Source organism: Melospiza georgiana, chromosome 3, assembly GCF_028018845.1.
Source record: "Melospiza georgiana isolate bMelGeo1 chromosome 3, bMelGeo1.pri, whole genome shotgun sequence".
Classification (NCBI taxonomy): domain Eukaryota; kingdom Metazoa; phylum Chordata; class Aves; order Passeriformes; family Passerellidae; genus Melospiza; species Melospiza georgiana.
The window spans coordinates 36,548,443-36,574,504 of NC_080432.1; the positions used below are offsets into that span (position 1 = coordinate 36,548,443).

The 26,062-nt window shown below is 41.6% G+C and overlaps 1 protein-coding gene across 7 annotated transcripts in view; it reads right to left on the reverse strand.

The window, feature by feature from the left end:
- Nucleotides 1-26,062, reverse strand: part of TRERF1 (transcriptional regulating factor 1) — a 97,572-nt gene that overhangs the window by 59,577 nt on the left and 11,933 nt on the right. For 6 of the 7 annotated variants that reach the window (XM_058019933.1, XM_058019936.1, XM_058019932.1 and 3 more), the window contains one exon: nucleotides 9,571-9,626. The gene's annotated coding sequence lies outside the window, so the exon portion shown is untranslated. Of the gene's footprint in view, nucleotides 1-9,311; nucleotides 9,390-9,570; nucleotides 9,627-26,062 lie in introns of all 7 variants that reach the window. The other variant, XM_058019935.1, reaches the window with a different exon arrangement.

Here is a 26,062-nt window from a genome sequence, read left to right on the forward strand (position 1 = left end):
GTTTTAATAAAAGCACTTCAATAATGTAGGAGAAAACCTTGTGTTAACCAGTATCACCTATGGCTTTGCTGAACAGAGGCCATTGCTACTTTCACTCAAACCTCATGTAATACAAAGTCTCAGCAGAAACCAATGTCAGAACTCCAGACCATCCATCCTCCAGATGATCCTCAGCTACTGATCCTGCTGAAGGCTACATTAAACAAGAGTTTTCACCTCCTTTTGAGTATTAAATAATCAGAGCTACAAATAATTTTTAGACTCATTCTTCATCAGGGTTATTCAGAGCATGCCATCTTACTCCTTTCATTCCCTCACACCACATCTGAAAACTGGAGAAGCAAGAACACACCCTCATCTGGCTCTGACCCTCAAAGCAGAACTGAGGAACAGCAGCTGCTCCCTGAGTCAGTGACACATGGAGCACACATGTAACAATTGCTAGGGATCACACAGACATCCCTGGAGAGTTCTCCAACAATCTCTCCTGGAAGAAATGCCAAGTTTTCTAGGCAGTATGGGCCGTCCAAAAGATCATAGAAGGAAAAAGTTACACAGTAAGTTGCACAGGTATATATTCCAGGCATGTTTTTCAATCAGTAAAAGCTTGTTGGATATCCTACAAAAAAAGTTCTGCTTCCACTGAGCTTTGTTAGTGGGACTGATGGTGTAACTAATTCAACTTCAGAGAATACTTTGAATGAAGACTTCATCATCTACCTCTCTTAAGGCTACTAAAGGGGATGATTTTTTAAGCTGCAAGTCGGGAGAAGAAAGCAGAGAGAAAATGACAGAGATAATTTGTTCTTCCAAGTTGTCTACTCAAGAAATCCTGAGGAAGTTTAAGTGGTACACAATCAGGTTTACTCATTTTGCTGTCTTTTAACAGCACAGACAGGTAAGGGCCAGAGTGTGCAGACTTCTCCTTTGCAGAAGAAACAGCATGCCATCATTAAGAGTAACACCCAGCAATGCACAGGATCAAAGTGACAACACTAGCATATATTAGAGGTAAAATTCATCTGCAACAGACAAAGCAAACAGAGCATTCCCTGACCAGCAGAAGATGGCTTTGGTACCATCACTCAAATCCCCACAGCCTTCCCACACTGCCCCAAGGCCACTGAGTCACTCCACAGCGAGATGCCCAAAATGAGGCTGTGTACAGCACCTCTATGGAAGTAAATGCCTTGACCTTTTTAATCTCCACGAGGTGTGTTCAAATACTACAGTCACAGGCAACTGTTGAAATAAATCATGAAAGCAGTATACTGTTAAGGCTCACCATTTGAAAGCAAAAGGCCAATAAAGTACAAAAGCAATGAGCCTACTTTCCTCCTGATAAAATGGAGGAGGAAAAACAGACCCAACCCTGCTGGCACACATTGCAGTCAAATTCCTTTTGACAATTTATGAACTTTTTTTCTTCCTCCTGTTTAACAAAATTACTTCAGCAGTATAAAAGTTGGCAGCATAGCTATCTCACAAGAAAGTTGCTCCATTCCTTATTGGTAAGCAGTGCACACACTCACACAAAACCCCACACCCACAGGAAATTGAGAGCTATTCATTTAGTTTTAGCCAAGTCTTTGTGAGACTGTACCTTTTGACTATTAGCTGATGGTAAACGTGCAACTGTCTGGTACTTAATCTCATATAAAAACTAGACAAAAAACCCTATCAATATTAAATTTAACCTTCAAAAAAGAACACAAGTGGTATGAATGCAATTGTCTGGAAAAATGCTACTTAGCAAAAACAAAACAACTACTCCCCCACATACATGCAATATTTAAAAGAAAGAATTCAAAGCTGTAATTATGTTCACACAAACCTAAACTGCAGAGTACAAGAAGTTCAATGATACAAAATCCTGGGTTATTTGTAATGACACCATGTACCTCTTCTTGTATTTTTTTCTTGGTATTTTGGAGGCCTGATGGGATGCTGTCCATTGCCATTACCAGGGATCAGAAGGAAAATATAAAACCAATTCTTGTCATCTGTACAGAACATGAAACCTGGAGCAATGGGAAGGTAAACACTAATAAGGTTACTTTGTGGTAAAGTATATTTTTAGCTAGGTATAGTTTGTCAGAGCAGCAGCTGGTTTTAATACAGCCATGACACAAAATGACAAACTTCTAGGAATTAAAAAAAAAAAAATAATTAAGAACTTCAAGAGATACCCTTGGGGAACTGCACTTGGGAAGGCAGCAATCCTGTAAAAAATGACTGGGGGTTACAGCAGACACCATCTAGACACTAAATTTCCTGCACAAATCTGCAGCTAAGTGAGGAAGCGTAACCTCTGGATAGAGAAAAGCATTTTTTTGTATAAGGCAAGGCAGGGAGGGAGAGCGTTATCTAAAAAACAGTAACAACAAGGGCAACATGCATTTCTGGTCTATTCACTTTGGAAAAGAAAATACCACAAGAACAGTGAAAGATTCAGAGAATACATCTTATATAAAGAGTTTAAACAGTCTGCATATTTGGCTTATCCAAGAGGATAATGGTTATCAGTGACTTACCCACAAAATGGCTAAATGTCTCTACCAAAATTTACTCAGAAGATAAAGAACACATTAGCCAAAGCTAGGCCCCCAAAAGAAGCTTCTGGTCAGATGAAATGGTTTTCAAGAATTCAGAATTAATCTTCTCAGCCTGACTGTACATAATTACAGTTGATTGATATGATGCGTAGTATGCTCAGAAACTCATTGACAGCAAGCTTGCTAAATGCAGTTTCTCCAAGAAGCACTTTCTATCTTATCCAGCTAACTAAAATCTTGTGCAATTCCTTTGGCATTTACATCCTTCCCACTGCAGCAGTGCTCTCCATTCACAAGCACAGACCTCTGCATTCAGTTAATCCCAACAAGTATGGCTCCTGGAGCACAACTCTTCAGAAGCACCTGCTGCTCCCTGCACACCCTTAGAATATTCAAATTAAGGTTCATTTGTCTTCAAAGTGCTCCAAGGCCTCAGTTCAGGGTATTCAAGGCTTTTGCCAGAGCTCCAGGACAGACAGCAATCTATTGTTCTGCTGCTCTACCTGATGTTAATGGGTGCCGGGGATTCAAATTTTTGTGTGGATAAACAAGGCACGTGAAGTGATTTCGGCAGGTTTGAGAAACAAAGTTTATGATATCCATCTGTGTCTCTCTCCACTTTTTAACTGATAGCAACTTGTATTCAACAAAAGTACTATGCATTATACTATACATCCAGGTACTATATTACATCTCTCCGTGGATAAAGAGAAACAAAAATGGGATGGGCCTCCTACTGTCATTTACAGTCAGAAAAGGACATCTCTGTAAGGTAACACCGAAGTTATGCACTCACTAAAAAATCACTGAGTGAGATGTTCATGATTTGCTCTAGCAGGACAGGACAAACAGACACCAGATGCTCATTTTGGGGACAGAAGCCTTTGAATGTACTTCAGAGACTCTGTTTTCTAAAACTGAAGTCCATTCCTTGGGCTTTATGAAGTCCATAAGTCACCAGGGCCCTGGCTACTGTCTGAGCACCATCAGGGCCACCAGAGAGTCAACAGAGTCCCACCCTGTGTGCTTGGCTGCCTGGGCTGCAGAAAGGCACCCAGCAGGAGCACTGGGAGCTGCCTGCTCCTTAAACCCCAGTGGGTGGAAAAGGGAGAACTCTCAGCCCCTTCAACATATCCTCTCTTCCACCTAGAGCAGAAGTTATCACCTGCAGCTGGAGGTCACTCATGAACCCAGACAACACATTTTTTGTGTTATATTAACAGCAAACCAGCCTTTGGTGTTCTCTAAGCTCTGTCTGGGTACCTTAACTATTATCTTCCTTTCATTTAAATATCTAGGGGGTGGTTAAGTTAAATTTAATTTCATATGTGAATTTTGCAATTCTTCACTCAGCCACTCCCCCAAATATTATTTTTAGACTTGTTTATTTTATATATTTTTTAAAAGCCAGCAAGTTACTAGCATGTCTGAAGTTGGCAGCCAACTCTGAGCTTGGAAACTGCACAATCTTCACACGGAATGGGTTTCAGAGAAAAAAGCAGAACATTTCTGTATCTCACTAAACCAGTAGCAAACCCTTAACCTCACTGCTAGGAGCCTCAACTGAAATTTTCCTTTTAACTCTATCTGGCACCCTGTCTTTAATTCAGGAAAGGTTTGATATGAATAATGGACACTCAAGAGGGAGATGCAGAGATAAAGGAAAAGAGGAAGAGAGGGGCCAAGATTCAAAAGACTGGTAGTGGTGGTTGGCACTTTGGTCATCTTCCTGGAGCCAGGCTTAACAAAAGCAGAGAAGGTTCTCCATACCAAGGGCAAGAATACATGGCAGGACTTTGGCACCTGAAGAACCGTAATTAATCACTTCAACAGTAAGTATCATCCTCTTTTTACTGAAAGGGGAGCTGACTCAAAGACAACCAAGGGAGTTGCCCAAAACCACACCACCAGTCATTAGCAGAGCTGCAGTTGGAAGTTTCTGGCTGGCAGAGCTATTTTCAATCACTGAAGTTGGCAGCCAGTCCCAGCTGCACCAGGGGAGGGTCACCTGCTCCCACTCTCCATCTCCCAGCTCCATCACACCACCAACACCAAGGAAGGATGAAATGAGGGTGTGTCCAGCCAGGGTGGTGGGCTCAGGGGTTAGCACCAGCACTGATGCTCCCATCACCCCACAGTCCTGCTGGAGTGAGTGCCCACCCTGAAGGGACAACTGCAGCCCCCAGGAGCTGCCCTGGCACCGCCCTGTAGCCCAGAGCACCTGGGTCAGGAAAATAACCCTAGGGAGAAGTGTAAGCCAGTGCTTCTGGCCAGGTTCAGCACCCTGCCCTGGCTCACCGGGTGGAGTGAACGACAGGCAACAAGCACCCCAGAGACCACCTACCCCTCCCCTTTGTGCTCACACACTCCAAGGGGAACTTCAGATCAGTTCACTTCTCAAGCAGAAGCTGAAATGGCTCTTTCCATCTCATCCCTATAGCTTTAATGTGCATTTTACAGTACTGATTTCAGTTTCTTTTAATTGCTTAGTCAAGACTGCAAAGTTACTTATTTCTTAGAGAGTCAGCTCACGAGGATTTTCCAAAGCCAAAGGTAGTCCTTTCTGTAAGGGTAGCTGGAAAAAGTATTAAATAGGTTAATTTTCTTTCTTAATTTTTACAGAAGCAACACAATTCTTGTAAAAAGCAGTTTGGGAAACCCAGTGTGACAGAGATGTAGAGGGGGAAGTGAGTACCCTACACTTACACTAAAAGCAGAACCACAGAAATCTGCTTTTTGTAGCATAATTAGTCTTAATTCATATATAAAATTACATCTATGTCTCTGGTATATTAGCTGTACTCCCCTCATTTCTATCTTCTGCCTGATACCTGCCTATACTGAGCTCTCCAGACATTCCTTCCTTGATCCTTTGAAGCTGACAGTTATCTACAAATTCAGGCACTGAAGTAATTTATTCTTTTAGAAGTGTTAAGCATTTAAAACTTGCAACATCAGATTGTGCAAATATTCAAATTTTCTGGAAGAAAAAGAAAAGAAAAAAGCATTTACCTTGATGTCTACATTTATGTATATATTCTCCCCCTACACACTCTTATCTAGAGGCTTTTCCTCATGCATGAGATTTCCCATTTTTCTCCTTGTGCTTTCCAGGTACTTTCCACATATTGTGACATAACAGCTAAGTAGCACAAGAAAAGAAACTCAAATTACCTGTTACCATTTTATTCAAATTACCTTTCTTACTGAGAAATTTTTCTTCTGTAGAGACAAAAGTATTCACTGGCAATGTCAAAGGAAATTATTAAAATTCATCTAGCAGTGATGCAAGAGCTTTGTGCTGACCTGCACTAACACAAGAAGAAACCACAATTTACCAGTTTAGACAGAAATAATTCCTGGACTTTGCCTCTATTTGGTCTCATCAAAATCAAGCATTACTCCCAGTAAACAAGACAAACACACCCAAAATGAAAAAAAAAAAAAAAAAAAACAAAAAAACAACAAAACCCACACAAACACTTCAACGAGTTACTGTGGTTCTGCATGTGTAAAATCGAGGGTTTCACTGCCAAGACTTGTTAGAAAAGAACAACCAGAAAATGTTTGCAAAACAGATTACTATTATGAAGGGCATTAACAGCTATTAATAATAGAATATACATCAACCTACTGCTTTTTAGATAGTCAATATTAATTGGCAACCTAATTTGGAACTGTTAAGAGACCTTGCAGACACCATTTGTCAGGTCTAAGCTAACAGTGGGTGAAAATAGGCCTGATAACAGTTACTTCCTTGTCATTTCCTTTCACAAGTGACACAATGCTGTTTCAGCTATCAAAGTAATTTTTATCTCGTAAGTGTAACTCTGAAAATAGATGAGGTCTTATAGAATGATTTTATATTTATGATCTGAGCTATTGAGCAGACTTCATGAGAAACTGGACTTGCAATTCACAAGGGCTCCGGATTGCTCGGAAGGAAGCAAGATAAAGGCACAGGGAAATATGGGGGAAGGAAAAGAAAATATTGGGTGAGAGGTCTGGCACCTATCAACATCATTGCAAGCTTGCCAAGTCTCATAATTTCATCACAAGGCTTCAAGAATATCAAAAGAGCTATTATTCATTTTTTTAATTCTACCCTGTCATGTAATCAGGAGAAGAGATGCCAAAAGCCAGCCATTACAAGGAAGTCACCATGGCTAGCATTAAAACAAAATTATTTCTGCACAGAGTGGACCATCTATTGTTGCTTTAAATGGTATCTAAACGCCTTTAATTGCAATGGCAGCATGAAATGCAGGAGTGCATCAGACTGGCTTGTCCCGAAGAAGAAACAGAAGGGAATGGGTCAGGAAATATCCATGAAAACTAAGCAACTAAGGAAAAACATTGATAGGAAGCACAGTCAAGACATGAAGTCATGTTTGGGGCAGAATCCAGATGACTGTATGGAAGGAAGAAAACCTAAATGTAAATGAGGAGAGGGAATGCAGAAAGGAAGCAGGAGGTTAAAAAATGAAATAAATGAAGTAACACTGATGACATCTTTAGTAGCTAGGGATGGTTCAAAGAATGAGTGACACCTGCAGCCTTGAGAAGGAACATGACCAGGACAGACACTTCTTGGAAGACAGGAGGACCAGGAGTGGGACAGTAGCATTTCTCCAGCCCAGGCTGCTGGGGAAAGGATAAATAAAGGCCTCTTGGAGAAAGAAGAGCAAAATACACCCATTCCTAGCTCAGAATTGAATTTTTCACTGAGAAGGTATCACACAGAATGAGGACAGAATATTTCCTTTTAAAGGTGAAAGATGACAGCCAGTGGAAAGTGCTACTTCTTCATCATCACAGAATCTCATTTTAATGCCAGGCCAGTTGCTGGGCTCTACCTCACAGTTTGCACATGTCCAGGGCTGGCAATAAAGCTGTGGTGAAAGGAGGTGTCATGGAGGTGTCATGGCCTCAAGTTGAAGAGATTTCAAGAAACAGACCCTCCTCAGTGGTTGTTTTACAAGCCAAGGGGAGAGTGAACTTGCACTGGGAGAGACAGTACAATAGCAATCAGCTGCTGTGCTACAAGAGCTGCCCATGCTACAGCACACAGATTTGTCAGTATTTACTCCACAGAAGACAGCAGTACACAAAATTACACCGTGTAATATATGTACACTGTAAAATACATATATAATACATGAGAATAATGTCTTCAGGAAAAACCAGCAGCTGAATGACTGAATTGTTGTCTCACCAAATTGTCCTGTCCCCATTGCTGACGCACACCCAAGTCCCCCGCATTGCTTTGACGCTGGACAAACAGACTTCTCAGTGAACTGAATCTGAACAAAGCAGCCTGAACACGAGCACTTCTACCTGTCCCATCCTAGCTGAGTTTCTTTTCAACAAGAGCACACACACACCGGTGGCAGTGCCACAGTGGGCACCGCTCAGCCTCCAGCCACCGCAGCGCTGCTGGCACCGCGCGACAGGGGTGGTGCACAGGGGTGCCAGGGCAGTTGGGCTGGGAACTCTAAGAGGTCTCCTGAAAACAATTTTAATTACCCATTCTTGGAGGATAGAAAGACTGGTTGGAACACGTGCAAGCGAAGCAGCTTGTTTACATAACAAATGAGGTATGCGAGGTGCTTTGTGTAACAGTGCTGCACACTGCAAGCTCTCTCACCTGGAGAGCTGGGTTTACCAACTACACACACACAAGACCACCTTCGTGTAGAGAGTAAGCCTTACATAAAATATTCATAACAAGATCCAACAGTGCCATGAAAGAGGGTGGTTTGAATGGACAAAATGTCTAATACTTGCAAAAAAAAAAAGAAAAAACAGGCAGCCACTAAGTCTTTGATTCTTGCATATACACAGTGCCAAGAGTCATTCAAAGTTTTCAGTTCTTGCTTGAGCAGTCACCCTCCAAAAATAAATCCAACCTCCTTGAAAAACAAAACTTATATGAAAAAAGAACAACAACAAAAAAAAAAAAAAACAAAAAAACAAAAAAAAAAAAAAAAAAAAAAAAAAAAAAAACCCTCAAGAGCATCTACAAGAGCTAAATGTCTGAATCCAAGGAATAAGTCATTTAGCCCTGATCCTCATACAATGGCACCATGCATTTAGCTGTTTCCATGACATTTTCCAACCAAAAGCCAAAAAGAACAATAGGGATTTTTGAAGCCTGTAAATTGTACAGAACTCAGGAAGAAGGGGGAGACAAAAATGAAACAAACAAGTGATAGAGCAGGATAGCTGCAGCGTGGATTGTACACTGAAAGACAGTGACAGTCTCTAGGTAATACTACTTTTGTGCTTGGCTCTTTGTTGTTTGAATATGGTTCTCCCAACACCTAAGAGTTTTACAGACATCTACTCCTCTCTAACAGTGGAAACCTCTGAAGTAGAATCCATAAGGAAAAAAGTATCCACCTAAACACTATCTTTTAAAAATGCTATGAGAAGATAAATTTTAAAAGATCAGCAAACTTGCAGCTTCCTTCAGCATATTAGGGACAGCAAATATTAATTTCAAACTCAAATCTAGAGCATTTCTACAGATATATACTCTTGTTCTAATAAAAACCAGTCCAAATTTGAGAATACCGCAACAAGAAAAACAAGTTTTAAGGTGTAGAACTTAAAACAGCTCAAAGATCTTTTGAACTTTTGAATATCTTGGGGTGGGGATGTGGGGGGGAGGCAATATCTCAAAACGAAAGAAAAATTTCTCTACATCCTCTGTTACTTGAAAAAAAAAAAGCTCTAAAATAATAGCGTGACTACCTTGCTAACCCCTGTGCCTCGCTTTTTGTCTTCTGGTCTTTGTACATCAGTTCACCAGAGGAAAGAACTGGTCACAAGCTGTAGAGAACAGAGATGGTTTCTGCTCAGAAGCTTAGAGGCTTAGAGATTTAACTTCAAAATAATTATCACAATTATTTGCATGGTTCTGCCAGGAAAAAAAAAATTATCCTCAATCCAAAAAACCATCCAGTGTGACAGCTTTGTGTAGGAACATGTTTATCTTACCCTCTTCTCTTACCTTATCAGACACATCTCCTCGTCCTATTCAAAATACAGCAAGTCATGAAATTCCATCTGCAACAAAAGGAAAAGCCCATTAATACCTCCTGATAACCTTACAACAGAAGTCTAATAAAAAGTTCAAGAAAAAAAAAAAGTTAAAATTCTCCTGCCATTCCAGTACAATCTACACCCCAGGCAAGTCGCCCTCCCATCTGTGGCAATTTGGGAAGCACGGATAATAAAGGTATTAAAGATGTTGTAACATGTCCTGTAAGAAACACGCTCTTCCTCCTTTGGCAGGGCTAACAGAGGTGGCCAAAGCATCCAAGTTGTCCTGCAGAGTCATAAGTAAGTCTGCAGCATCCTCTCATTAAATTAAATGAGCATCAAATTACATAATGTGAACAGTTGTAAAATGAGACCAACGGTAATGGCTAGAAATAATCCCAGCGGTGTTATACATCGTGCAGACAATTTTCCATCAGACTATCAAACCTGGGTAGTAAGCAGGACTTTTTATCTCCAGGCCAAGAAACTGTCAGCATGCAGCCTCTCTTAAATAACAGTAAAACATGCAAAAAATGGATGGAACAAAACTCTCATGGTCAAGTTTAAATGATGCCTACCCCAAAGAAGTACGTTTAATTTCCTAACTCCTTTACAGACCAACCTTTCAAAGCAACCAAGGTGTTTTTATAATATAAGTAAACATGACATAGTCTGGCATACTTGGGGTCAGATGAAAGAATACCACACACCTAACCAAGAAATTTGCAACCTTAAAATTGTCAATAAAATTTACAGTCTGGATAGACTCAGGCTTGAACAAACACTGTGCCATGGCACTATGAAGAAGAGACGACATGACCTGTAATCCAGCCAGTCCATGACTCACTAGGGCAGAAGAGAGACCTCCCATCTGGCAATCTGAAAAAATCTAAGGGTTTGCCTAGAGTGAGAAGTGAGAATCAAGGACCTAAAAAACCAAACAAACCAATCCCTTCACGCTCTTTTAGCCCCTCCAGTGTCCTGCCCACGAAGTCCAGAAACCTGTTAGTCCAGTGCCAGAGTGGAGAAGGTCTGAAATATGCAATGGTCAAATGGCACACAAGAGAATACTATTAAAAAACCAAACAAACAATGCTTAGTTTTTCAATCCAGTTATCTGGGGGAAGATACAGTGGGAATTAAAGCATTTGAAGCAAAGAGCTTTCATGTTTGCCTACCTCTTCTCTTATGATGCTACTAAAGGTATCCCTGTGCCTAAAGCAAAAAAGTGAAAAAATAGGTGCGTCCTCACTTGTTTTTTTTTCAACACCGAGCAGCTGCAGCCATGATTTCAACAGACCCCAGAAGGAACCCACAGGTGCTCAGTGCCACAGAGAGGTGACATCCTTCACCACACTGCACTGCCATTTCCCCACCAGCAAAATGGGGATGGCAGCATGTGGTCCCCAGCCAGCGTCCAAATTGCCAGCTCTGGGCGCTTCCTTTTTCCCCTAAGTGCTAAAAAATAAACCTTTCATCCTGTAAATACCATTTTCTCAGATTATACTGATAATCATTAATTTTTTTGGCATTACCAGAATAATATGACAACTCATGACACCACTATGGGGTTTATTTTTTTAAAAGAAAAATTTGTTTGGTTATTTCTTGGGGTTTTTTTTCCTTATGAAGAAGATATCTTCTGTGCACGTTACAGAAAGATTGAACAAAGAGAGCCACTGACCAAGAGCCCACTTCAGTATCCCTACCCTCCTATTCCCCTGCCAACCCAGTAAAATTCCTCAGAGCACAACCTCTTCCTGGCTATTTTCAGAGCAACTGTAGCAATCATACAAGAACAATGGGGAAGTTTGTTTTACTCAAAGAGTAAATGTTTTGCAGCTTCCAATGTAAATATTTTAATTAATGGATTTTTTTTTAACTCTCTACTGCCTTACTTGTGTTCACATTCACACAGAGCCACCAGGGCAGAAGCAGCACTCAACTGCTGTAATACAGGGGAGAAGAGAATACAGCATAGAAACATGAGATGCTGACTTCAGAAAAAGCACCTTCATAACCAAATCAAAATTCAGGGGGCATTTGCTGGGGGAGACTTGTTATAAGAATTTAAGAGAAGCAAGTCTGCTCTTGCTCTGTGTCCAGCCAAGGGCCCATAGTGGTTCCCACTGAGATTGTGGGGCTATTTTCATAGGCAGCTTGTAGAAAACCACAACCCAGTGTATTTCTGAAACAACATTATGCCCAATGACCAGACCACAAGGAAAAAGTGACTTATCCTTTTGTGTCAAACATCAATATGGTGGCTTTTAACCACTCATCACTGAGCATCCACTTCATAGAAATGCTCAAATCTCCTCTTAATAATCCATAAAGCAAGTGTTGCAGACTGTCAGCAGGATGGGACTCAGATTCACTCTCTCTAGGCCAGACTGTTTTGGTACTACAGAAAGTGGCTGCACTGAGATGCCAAGCCGTCCTGCACATGCTCCCCTGATGGTTTCTGGATCCAGGAGAACCCCAGCTACAGGCAGCTCTTTCTCTTTCAACAGTGCCTCTCACCTAAGAAACTCTCCTCCTCCTCTGTCCCCAGATACCAGGATAAAGTTTGGATGCACTATCAGCAGATGGCTGGCATTCAAGATTTTTTTAAAGTCTCTTTTTCAAATGAAGTAGGACACAGATGGTGACGTTCCTGCTTTCCCAAAGCCTGGAACATGAACATAGACCTGTCTGAGCTGGGGAGCTCAAACCCATAGTACGTTTCTGGAGAGCTGCACAAATTACTGCACGGACCAGTTTAGCCTAAAGCAGTCCCACACGTGGCAGCATTTCCCTTCCGTGCTTTTATCTGAATGGGAGGTTTTGTTGTTCTTGACTGACCTCACCACACTTGACGCCTGTTAGCAACATCCTTTCAGAAGTTTAAACAAGCTCTTTAGAAATTCCCTGCCACTGTAAGTAACAGACAGGCACACCCCAGGTAAAATCCTCACTGTACCTTTCAAAAAATTACCACAACTGTACTCTTCCACCACCTCATGCAAGGTGCTGGTTGCCCACCCATAAAGCTCCCTACATTCTGCAATTCTTTTAACTCCTGTCCACACTGGCAGATCCATCACCTCCAAGCCAATGGCAGTGGCACTTGGCTCATCACATCCCACCACGCAGTGGCAAGCACTGGAAATGATGGGAAATGGCCTACTGCCCTCTCTCCTGCAGGAACTAGTAACTGAGGAAGGAGCAAGACCTCCCAACTCCATTTCATCAAGGACAAACTTTCCACAGTGCTAAATTAGCAATGCTGACTTATCAACCACTCCCCATTGAGGATGGGGAGCAGCAGGAGAAGGAATATCTGGCTCTAACTTAAGAGAGACCCCCCAATTTGGCAGCAGCAGGACAACGAGGCCACTGCTGTTCCTGCAGAGGCAGGCTGGTGTCGTGCAGAAGGAAGCAGGAGCAAGCAGATACACCACTCCTCACGTGTGCACCCACCACAGTACCTGACTCCTAGGCAGGGCAAATGGGCACCAAAGGACAATGGCACAGAGAGCTCCCCTTGCAGCAGCATCATTCAGAAAGATGTGTTTGCAAAACCCTTCCTTGTCCCTCACAATGCCACAATGTGAAGGTAAAACTCCTCATCTTACATTTGAATGTAATATATTTGCTATGTACTGATACTATAGACGTTTATAAAGTATCAACTTCAGCTTCTACATCAGAAAAAACTTCCCTTAAAAAAAACCCAGGAATAAACAAAACCCTCCCATAATGTCTTTCCCCATATTCCCCATCAGATTTTCTGGCTATACATGCAACATTAAAACAGAGAGTAAAGATCAAAGAAGAAAGTTTCTCTGCTTGGAAAGGACTTCTCAAAGTGGGTCTAAACACAGTTTTCATGGAAGACCCAAGTGAGGAGGCAGACTTTCCATGAAGCCCTCAATGTGCACAGACTCTGGAAAAGGAGATCTCCGAGAAAGTGAGCAACTTAGGCTTATGCCAGTCCTTCCATCTTCCTCTCTGACCTCTTCTAGGGAAACACTGCATCTGACTTCCTCATATGCCTATTTAATCAGCAATGTGAAACTTGCACAACCTTACCGGTGTCTCTGTGGTCTTCCCATCAGGGCAGTGAGTAGAAACACACCCCAAAGGAGCAGAACATTCATAAGTCTCCCATGCCCACGGGATGGAAAAGCGAGTGGGGAGAGAACAGATGAATGTTAATCTTTCCTCCTTGCCGCCAGCAGCAGTCTGTACTCTCCCACGCAGACAAGAGGGAGGCTGTACAATTTGTTGAGGCCAAACTGTCTGGAAAAATGCAAGGAGAGAAAACTGATGGCAAATTCTCTTCTCTATCTCTTCATGTACTGTAGGGAAAGTGAAAGTCAGTCTCAGAGTTGCTGATAGAACATGAGACCACAGGGTCTTTAAGGGGCTGCTTTTATGCAAACCGCAGCGTTGGGCTATGCAGGACTATCAGTTCAACATATTCACTGCCTGAAATATTCTGCTCACACACAGCTTGCACTCTGACTTCTTATGGGAAATACTTTCATTGGCAGAAATGTCTGATCATAAGAACACAAAAAGGACCTGGTATCACTCCATTATGGATGTTAATTCACAAATGTAGGACTTTACTCTAGCCTACATGACTCCAAATATCTACTTCCTAACCACCAGCAGGTAGCCAGTAAGCACATGAAATACTGAGCTTGGAGCAGTTGCCACCACAGACACTTCTTTCACTGATCTGTGCCTCAAAGGTGGCTGTCAGCACACAGGGCTGTACATGTGCCAAACGAGAGCATGGGGGAGAAGCTCCAAGCAGGAAACAGAAGCTTGTCTTAGATTAGCACAGCTCACTCAAGTGTAGTGCTATGCTCAGATTTGGTTTTGATTTGCAAACCTTGCTGTCATTGGCTAAGAGAATGTTTCAAATTTGGTTAAAAAAGGCAAAAAACAAAACCCAGAAAGCTGAAACAAAAACACAAATGAAATTTGCCTGGCAGCAGTAAGTACCTATAAAACGATGCAAGATACAGGTTTCTCAAACGCTGTTTTACTGCTTGCTTCTCCATCTCCCCTTCCAGCTGAAGGCAGCATCTTGGATGGGCACCTCCCAGGTCTCCAGCAAAACATATTCAAAAGCAGAGAGAGCAAAAGGAGAGTCTCTCTGCTGCAGCAGTTTGAGACATCATCAGTCACCTCTGATCTTTATTGAGAATCCCTCCTCACCATCCCCAAATCCATACTACAAATGTGTTGCCTGTTGAGATATCTTAGAAATAAGCTAAGCCCAAGACAAACTTAGCTCCAAGGAAATTTCGAATGGTACTCTGTTGAGCTGGTGGCATGTTTCCAGTTCTCACTGGTAATTCCAGAATTTAAGAGTCCTGGAGTCACCATGCTGCCTGAAGACAGTAGATCCTACCCTCAAACACACGTGCCAGCATTGCAGACGTGGTTTTGATGAATACCTGTCCAGCAGGAACCACTCCAGAAAAAGCACTTGCTTACTCTAGCTCACAATAATCACAGTAGCCGAGACATAATACAACCAGTATCTTGATCAAGGGCAAGGGGAAATTTCTTTGGTAATCTAGAGAAGGAATCTGAACCTTAAAGGGAAAATTTAAGCAAAGAACGAGGGGGGAAAAAACCCACTATTTAATGTTAGCATTTATTAATGTTTAGCCTTTAACTGTGGATAAACAGAGAAGAATCTCTCTGCTTGTGCACATATTTAAAAGACTGTTTACACATCAAGTCCAAAAGGATGTCCTCATTTTATAAATAATTTGATCTGATGACTACATCAGAAAAAAGTGCAACTTAAGGCAACATACAGAGGCAAAATACTTGGCTATTAATGTCTAAACACAGGCGAGGGGGACAAAGACTAAACATCAGAGTCACTAAAACTCAGCAAATGGTTTATAGTTGAAGCTAAGTGCCTAACATAGTGCACATTCAACATACACTGAACTGTGACTCTCCTTAAACGTATGAAGCTGTGCTTGCCAGTAGGTCATTTAGGTATTCAATTTGAGAATCTCCTAAAAGCAAACACTTCCTCTGCTCCTCATACCTGACCACATAAGCCATCCAGCAATGCCTTACTCCTCCTGTGGGGCAGGCACAACACCTCATACAGCACACTTGTGGAGCCACAGGGTCAGGTAACAGCACTGGGAGCAGCTGAAACTTCTCTCCCACAGAAATGAGGAGAAAAGGTCCCCAAAAGATTTACTGTCTGACCTCAAAGCCTGTGGCTTTGTTTTCCTTTGTCACATGCTCCTGCATGTGCACATAGATGTAGTTACATGTGTGTGCACCTTGCTTAAGGTCAATCACTCTGCGTGTCAGTTCAGTGGGGGAAACAATGCACACAAGGAACTCTGTATTACCCTAGGAAGAAATGCTATTTCTAGGTAAAATTTCCTCTTCAGTTTAGCTGAATGCACAAACTTGGTTTCCAAGTTTTTTTCTCAACTGAGAACCTGTAAACAGCCCTGTAAGAATATTATCAGCAGTCTCCAAAGAGGATCGAAGTATTTGCTACCCCAAAATTTTTATAGACTTTCTAAACTGAAAAAATGGGCGTTTTTTATGTTCTCTATTTACTGCTGCAAGCTGTAATGCCAGGTCATACTTTACATAAATTGCCTCTTACTTTAAGCTCAAAGCATGCCCTTGTGCAATCAAGAGGCCTGCATGCAGAAGAAAGGAAAAGAGGATTAAAAAAAAAGGCAGCACACATGTAATTTTGGTAGAGCTAAATTTTCTACAGATACTGTATATAGATATCTGATATTCACTATCAGTAAGGAGTATCTCACAATGAAGTACAAATCTGTGATTTTAAAAAAAACTACATTTCTGACCAAGGAGCAATGAGGATTGCAAGCATTTAACTTGAAATCAGCAACCACATGTGGTAAGAAAGGCCTGCCAGGATGTGATCCTTAATTATGACTTCATCCTGCACAGCTCCCTTGAAAAAGGATCAGCTGAGAACATCTTGCCCAAAGCAGCTTCTACAGAGCACAGCTCAACCAAAGAGAAGACCAGGGTGCCAAAAATAATAATAAAAGAAATTTTCCCCACAAGTAATGAGGTATCCCTTATAATTCAACCCTATAAAACCAGATTTGTCAAGTTCTAAATTAGGTTGCAGCAATATTTCATTGCACCATAAATCTTCCTACCACCCTAGTAAAGATGCCTAATAATTTAATATGCCATAATTTTATTTTTTTTTAATCTGGAACTCATCAAAAATTGCCTGAAATAGGCATCTCTTTTACAGTCCATTTTCCACATACATACAGATTCCAAAAAGTAACTGGTTTGTATTTTTGCAAGGAAAATCGTTTGCAAAATGCATTTACATGTAGACTACCAAAGGTTGTAATTATCTCTCTTGGGCTTTTTAGGTAGGTCAGCGAACATCCTACAAAGGCTTCTGTATTATCCATGATATTCATTCAGCATCATTTTTTTCAAAAGCAGTATAACCTCCTTAAAGAATTACACCAACAAGTAATATTTTCAGAAGAAAAAGTGTGTTTCCTGAGTCAGAAACTTTCTGAACTTTTTTCTTTACTTATTAAAAGTTTCACAGCCTTTTTTTTACTGAAACAGATTACTTCACAAGAATGCTGAATTCCAACTGCCTCATGTACTTCTATTTCAGTGGATAACATGCACCTCACATAATGACTTAAAATAAAAATTTAAAAAAAAGTGGAAGATATTTAAAGGGGGGCACGTGAGATACTGCCAGTACTTGTTATAAAAATTTCTAATTCCCATTCCCTCCCAACTAATCAGGTCTGTAATAAAAGAAACACTATTTCAAAGCAGATGCCACATCTGTAAATGCCAGCACTGTAAAAAGTTAAAAATATGATCACATCAAGTGCTATGAAAAATACACATTTTTCCTCATGAAATAGATATGATGAAAACACCTCTAGAACTTTAAGACTGCTCAAAGTTTGAAAAAACAGTGATGTCATTATTTTCCTTCTGCTTCTGAGAAGTTTACATCCTTGCTTCCTGCTGCCTCGCTTCACTTTTCTTAACCCAAGAAACAGAGGACAGGCAGTGCTGGGATCACTGGAGGCAGTCAGGAGAAGTCCATTTTACATCTCACCAAGCCTCCCCTAGCAGCAGCTCAATAAAAGTTGCACTTCCAGAAGCTAAAATAAGAGGTGAACTGTCCTCTTATTTGCAGTGTCTCTATGAGTACACAGTCCATCTTTTCTTTCCTTTACCCTGCTCAGTCAAGGGTCACAAGCAGTGTATGGAGAAGTTAATTTGTGGTCCTGATCCTGCCAAAGCCCACGAGGAACAGGGCAGAAAGCAGCTAAATGCAGCAATGAAGACGTGTTCCACTACTCTGCCTATCGCATGATCGCACTCCCTGCCGTGGAGTCTCCATACAGGGCTTAAGTCAAGGTAGTGACTGCCACAACCATTTCACAGCTTGCTGGCAGATCATAGAGACAATTTTAAAGACAGAAGAAATACAGAAAAAAAAAAAAAAAAAAAAAAGTGGGTTTGTTTTTTTTTAAACTTCAAATGCTTTACACTGGGGCAAGGCATTAACAAAAATGTTATTTTAGGTAACTGACTGACTCACTTTTTGCTAAAATTAAAATTTATCAACCAATTCCTAAAGAGCCAGGCAATCTAAAAGCAGTTCCCTGCAAAAAAAAAAAAGCTGAGTTCATACTATTCAAGGAACTTCCTAACCTTGATTTTTAGGCTAACATACAGCCAACCTTGATATTTCTCTCCTGATTTCCACATTGAAACAGCAAGAATTTTATTTTCTCCTTTACTTGATTTACCAAACTGCTCAGTCTTCTGTGCTGCACATTTCCCTCAGGGGTGCTCAGGCTGGGGTGCCCCTGGAGAGGGAGGGCTGTCTGTCTGGTGGGCTTCTCAGAGGCTGGGGCAGGGGGGAGGTTGTATTTTGCTTTTTCAAAAGCTGGGACCAAGACTGGTAATGGGAAACTGCTTAGTTAACTGATTCTTCCAGCATTCCCAGGAAACTGTCTGTCTGAAAAAGATATCTTTTCATTAAAAACAAAACAAAAAAGCCCCCCATTAACCAATTTGTGCAAGATTAATGCTTACTAGTTTTGCCACAGTTTTTAAGAATTGGCTCTTCCAGCCAAGGAGAAAGTGAGGCCAGATTCTGAGAGCTGTTGGGCTGATATCGATCTGCAAAAACTCCAGCAAAATTATTCTGCATTTATTTATAGCTCCACCAATAAATGCAAAATCTGGTAACAACAGTTTTCACATATTGAAACTGTACAAGCCATAAAAATTTCCTTCTAGACAATTTCTGACATTTCAATTGCTCAAATAAAGAAAGGAGCCATCTCAATACCTGTTTTTCTAAATCTGCTTCCCCAGCCATCTCAATTAATTCTGTGCATCTACATTTAAAGCTTACCTCTGTTATTCTACTCTGTGTTTTGTATTTTACATCTTTAGTTGTTGATATGCATGAAATGCATATTAGAATTTGTTTAATTTTAAACTAGTAGCCGTATAAGTAATACAAATATCTGACCTTGCATTACCAACTCACCAATACTCCAAGCATGAATTTTTATTCACTTAGCACTCTTTAAAACACACACACATATCCCAAAGGAAAAACACATAAGAAAATACAAAATCTTATCCTTAAGAGCAATATTTACTTACTAAGAAAAGTTATTTCCCTTAACTAGAACATTTTTATAGCTGGGAAAACAATTCATAAAGAATTTACTACATTCACATGCTTGTACGTCTATTAGTTAAAATCTTTCCCAAGGAAGTTTAACTAACAGTTATGTCTAACATGCACGGACATTAAATACCACAGTCCACAAAATACTACAAACAAAACTATTTGTATAAACAACAGAAGAAAGATAACATGTTTATCACACAAGTTGATTATCTCACCAATCATATTCAGCTTTTATGGCATTATAAGTGACAGTATAAATCTTTAACAATCACAGCTTTGATTAGTCTTTGTACCTTACAGACTTTTCATCTACTATTTCCAATGCACTAAGTCTTGATTTTGAAATCAAGGTACACCAATTAAATTAGTCAAATCCTCAACACTTACTAATCTCCTTCCTGTCTTCCAGTGACCAGAAATACCCAAAACCAACTGATCTCCAACACTGCTTCCCAGAAGTATGCTTTCTAGGTTTTCAGATACAACAAAAGCTGGAACTTGGCACAACTTTGATAACTGCATTTTCAAATTAGAAGCCAGGAAATTAGTCATGGTAAGGCAGCATCTCTAGGGGACAGTTTGGGTGGCCACCAGCAGCAAGATGCGTGTGGAAGGCTGTGTGAGAGGGCAAGATTGGTATCTACCACTTCCTCCCTTCTGCCATAAGCATCAGAAAAGCTGAGAGAGTCCTCCCTCACTTACTGTGGGCTCAACCCCAAGCACAGGGGAGGGCCAGTGCCAGTACCACAGCATCTTGAGAAAGGGTAAGATCAACAGAACTGGTGGGCAAAACTTGAAGCCAAAGACGTGGTTTTGCCAGTTTGGTTAAATAGTGACTTAAGTGTCTCAAGAGAGCCACACTTACAACAATTAGACCTTAAACTTATAAAAGATCACACTTGCAGGAGGACAATTCTTTCCAGTCACCAGCAGCTACACAATAGCTGTTTGACTCAGCAAAGTTATCACAACATCCTAAGACACGCCACCTCCTCACCCTGGCAAACCCACAAAAATGGCTTCACACCACCCCCTCCTCCACCCCCAATGGGCAAAGTAGGGCACCACCATGCCCCAAATAGGAAATATAATAGGAAATATAACAGGAAAATCTCGCTAGATGGACTGAAGGCTTTCTTTGGGAGCTGGCTGATGCCTCAAGCCCAGCATAAAGACCATGACCCAGATGCCAGTGTATGACCAGACTCACCCCAACAGCAGCTGGCCAAAAGCAGTGCTCTTCCCAAGGACATTTTAGAAGCAGAAGCAATGCAATCCAACAGATTTAACCTGTTACACAAAGTGTGTGCCCGCTGCTCACAGCCTGCTCAGCCTCACCTAGCAGCCCTTTCTCCTCAAGGACGGCACCAACAAGCACCAACACTCCGTCAAGATTTTTTTACTACAATCTGCAAAAAGTCCACGGTGCAAGCAAGGAAACAAACATCCTGCTAGACTGAGGACATGTCCACCATTGGGAGGAAGGGAAAGAAATGGAAACTAGTGGCTGAACTACAGGACGTTCAAAGCCCAATGATGGCTGCTCTGCCTACAGGGACACAGTCAGGGAGTCAGAGCCACAAAAGCTCTGTGAGCATGGCACACTGAGAGGAGAACCGCATTTCTCTTCAAGGACATCATACTTCCTAAATGATCTCAGGCAGCCTCCACACTGCTGCAGCACCCTGACCTCACAAATGCCTTCCTTCCCAAGGCTGCAATTAACACTTTGGGCTGTGCTGCCTTCCCACACCTCTCACCAGACTCCCCTCCTCATATCAGTGTTTGGTGCAGGTCTGGGCACAGCAGCACTGCCCAGCACCAGGAGGTGAGGGAGCCAATGTGCCTGAGCAAGCCCAGGGAGAGGGAGAGGAAGGAGGAGGAGCCCCCCCAACAGAAAAGCAGAGTTGGGATGCCAACCTTAGCTGGCAGTAAACACAATTTGGTCAAACCTAACCATCCCACCTGCAAGCCCAGTCTCAGTGGGCTGCTGACTTCAGACTTCACAGGAAACTAATTTTTGTGAATGATGCTGTTCTGCTTTATCCTCATTAACATCACTTGCTTATTTTTTTCAAAAGCAGAGATGCTAACTATCACTTCTGCTCAGGGCTCTGTAACACAACTAGAGGCTTTCCTTTTCCACTCTGAGAAGCACCTTACAGAAAAGATCTTAGCTGTCTGTGCTTAGACAAGTAAGGTTTAGTGCTTTCCCTTTAGCATCTCCACCACACAAAAACTACACGGGTTAGAGCCCTTCTTCTGAAACTTCATATGTTAATTAACAGTGAAAGGGCAGTGTTAATAGCTTTGCTGTTTTTAAGCTTGCTGGGATCATTACTTTACTCCACATAGCAAGGAAAGAGGAAAATGTTCACAATCAACAGCAAGAAGTAAGCTAGAACTGGCTGTGGATCAGTAAGAAAAGCAAAAATTGATGAACAATGCAGGAATGGTGAATTGGGTTATTGAGTCGTATGTACAGACATGACTGTGTGACAGGGTGCAGATTTTTACCACACACAAATGTGTGGTGAGTTGGAGTTTCTCACCTGCCTTCTGCCATGCTCATTTATGTCGTCTGCTCCCACAGCCCCCACCAAGAGCCACACTCTCCAACAGCCTGCACTGTCTCCTGGGGAGGGAGAAGCCCACCTTTGGCCCAAATAAGAGTTCACCATGGGTATTTAATGGGTGTTTTTGGAAGTAAATAAAGGGCATTTCCAGTAGAAACAATTTTATCCCAGGATAGAAGATGATACAACACAAAACTATACAGCACCATTTGCATTTTAAACTCAACAGTTTCAAGATCAATCTTCTTGAGCTATTAAAAAAGATTCAAAAACATGCTGAGTGGAGGCAAAGCTTACACTTCAGACACACTACTTCTGATATTTGAGAGGTTCAGCACAGACACTATCCCATAAACTTTCCAGCATCATATTTATGAGCACACGGACACATTTATTTCTCTGGATAGAAAACATGGAATAGATGACCATCACATCACTGGTGAAAACTGCTATGTCACAAAATAACCCACAGCCACTGGAATTTATAAGTTCCTGTAACCAAGCAGCATGTGCCAAGCCAGGCAATCCTGATGAATTACATTAGAAGCCTATAGACTTCTCAGAAATAATTAATTTGCTCAGAGTTGCATCTGCACAAAGACATACATACACTCACATTTCTGAAGGAAAATAAATTCTGACTTCTTACATTCACGTATTTCCCCTTGAGGATAAACCTGTAAGATTATTAACTGTAATAAAGCTCTAAAATGGATGCTAAAATGGTGTTTGAGGGCAGCATCCATCAGACACTCCAAAAACATATATAAGCTAAATTCTAGTGCGCTATATAAAGGCAAGTTTCAGCTAGAAAGCTTTACTGTGATTTGTGGCACTTTAAAAGCACTCTTGTAACAATTTTAATAGTTTAAAATATTGGAGTTTAGTCCCAAAGAGATGTAGCTAGTGCTAAACTGCCATTTTAATGGAATTTTTGCACCCTCTCTCTATGCTCTACTTTATAAATAAACCTCTAGACTTTTTATTGATTTCTTTTAACATGATAGATTGAACCTCTCTGGGAGAGAGGGCGAAAGAACAGCACACGAAAAATTACAGGTTCACAGTTTGTGAAAGGGACAACAATAACAAAACCCCCAAGAGAAAACAATTACAACACAATGCATGTATGCCTGTGTTCACTGCTTTCAGATCTGCCTTGTGCATGTGTGCATATATATGTATCTGCCTCATTAAATTCACCATGAGAAACAAGTAAAACAATCATGTACAGTTGATGATGGGCTGTATATCCTTTCAGTTGCAAAGCCTAAACTTGACTTCAGCGTGTCTGCCTTGAGTAGCTCGTGCTCTGAAGTGGGGTAGGACAGGCCATCAAAATTACTTCAAAGGTTTCATAGTAGTCCGAGGTCGACATTCTGCAGATGCAGAAGTAAAAACACCCGAGAATTTTTTTTTCTATTGTATATATAGCATGAATTAGGGTAAATTAATAGAGCTAGTTGGTCCTAGAGGGTCCTGTGCCAGACACTTCACCAGGATACTGTCCCGCTGACCCAAATTCTGCAACCAGCTCTGCCCCTGTGAGCACTGCCAAGTGCACTTGTGGTCAAGCTGTGAGATCACTCCTCCTCCCACGATCCAGCTCAGAAACATACTACAGAAACACACCATGGCAGAATAAAACCTTACTACCCCTGTGCATGGATGTCCACCCACAGGAAGGAGAAACTGTTAGTTTTCTGACACGGAGACAGACCTACTTTTAAGTCGTGTGATTGAATTCTCAGTTGCCAACATTACGCAAGGGATAAGCAGAACAGCTCATACTCGGGTTTCTTTCTTACATAGGAAGAACGTGAAGGACAACCAAACAAAAAGAAACAGAGTACTGGCAGCAAGCTAAACTAGGAAAGTACAGTCAAAAATACTTAGCAGCCTTTTGTCTTTATCCTGTTTGGTTTACCTTTCCTTACTGCAATGTATTTTTTAAAATCTGGATCCGTTCACTATATATGTGACTAGATTAAAAAGATTCCTTGAACACATGACTGTGCAATATGATTTAAATTCTTTGCAAGATCTCACAAACTCCTGTGTGCTTAATTTTAGAAACAAGGACAACAAAAAAAAAATCAAAAACCCAACAACGTCTGCCATTTCCATATGTGCTCTGTATTTCACTAGTTCTTTACCAGAAATGAAGAAAAAAACCCCAAACCAAAACCCCCCCACAAAAGAATGTTAGGGGCCTTATGTCTTTCCTGACACTTTGAAATACAAGATACTTCTGACTTGTTGGTCACCTAGACATCTGTTACACCCAGTTCCCCCAACTGAAGCACAGAAGGAGTGGTAATTCAGAGTGCTATTTGTGGAGATAGGAAGATGATGTGACAGCAGTATCATGGATAATGGGGGATTCTGGTCATGCAATGCCCCAAAATGATTTTCAGTGGACACAGCTGAATCATTCCAAGTCCAGAGTGAGTACAAATCTCTCCTCTTGGTGGCTGTTTCTCAGATGATGGAAGGAGATGCAACATCAGCAATTACTATCACAGCAATGATCCATGGGACCCAAAGCACAAACGTGCAATGTAACAGCAGCCAGTTATGCAACCTGAACAGCTCGGGATGCCTGGCAAACACAGGGGGAAAGGCAGGTTCAAAGAGTGGGAGTCTGCCAGACTTGAGATTTCATGTCACATCTCCAACCAGCCCTGTACCACCCAAGTCACCAAGAAGGGATGCAGCACATATCCAATTCTGTTCCTGGGGGCTGGGTACACACTTCAGAAGCAACTTTGTGTTTTTCCTGATTTAGCCAAACCACATATAAGGACCCAAAACTAGACCTCTTGACTACTTCTTGAAGGTCACATGAAGGTCCACAAGTGGATGGTGGAAATGAAAGACCGGCACTGCTACCAACCATGTTACTGCTCTGCAAGGAACACGACCTCCAGAGGCCAATGCTTTCAACCTGGTTCTTTTGCTGGTGCTTAACTCGCACAATTCTTTAATCCCATTAAGCATCTGAATTTTAAATACTGCTCCGCCTTGGCTCACAGGCACCTGCTACTGACAATTATCAGAGAACATATGTAAGAAAAAAAAATAGCATATGGCCACACAAGTAACTGCAGCAATGAAGTGCTCCTCGCAAGCTCTAAAAGAGACAAGTAATTGCAGCACTCCGTGGCGTGTGCGAGCACTGACCGCTCAAACGCGCGGGGTTACACCAACACAGACCCTCCCAGCACATCCCTCAGCCCTTCCCCCTGCATCCCCTCACTCCTGGCTAGGGCAGAAAAAGAGATGCAAAAAAATACAAAGTGTGTGAATGGATATCGGTAACTTTCACAGGCCATGAGCCCAATCCAAAGCTGTTCCTACAAGTCTTCCTGCTGGAGGTCCCTGGAGGCCTCCTTGCCTTTCTCCCAAGGCAGAGAGGGCTGACGGAGACACACAAGAAGGGAAATCTCTCTGAAGTGTCATATGAGCTTGTTTCGCTGTGGTTTTTAGGGATTGGGATGAATCCCATCCCCATGGCCTCAGCCCTCCCAAAATAGTAAAGATAAAGATAAATTAAAATGCTCTACATATAGGGCATTATGGCTGGAAATTTAGCAGGAGAGTTAGAACAATGGTTGTTCTTTTGTCTCTGTGCAGACTGGTACCACCACTAGCTTGCTACCCAGTCTGCTGCACTCAAATGCACAAATTCAACATTTCTCCCATTTCTTAATGTATTTATTTTTCCTCTGGGAAGTGACTTACTTTAAAAATTGCTTTATGATTAAAAAACACAGAAATCAACTTTTCAAAATGTCAACTTTAATTTGATTTTTGTTTCCCTCCTCCCAGGTCCTCAGGCTCTCACAGGAAACCCCTATGCCTCCATTTTACGCTTTGCCACAGCTGTAGCCCTGCATCAACCCCAGAAGAGCAGCTCCAAAACCTGGAGATTTCTGGTGGAGATGAGGAGCTCTCAACTCCCCGACATGGAGCTCAGCTTTGTACATGGGACATTCATCATCAACGTAAGAGCTTTTAGTTCAAAACTTACTCAGTCCCACAAGGGCAGGTTTTGCCTGCAGGGCTATGGGGACATAACCTACCCAACAATGTGCCACAGTAAACTCCTGACCTGATCACCAGAAGTGCCAACAGGAACAGTG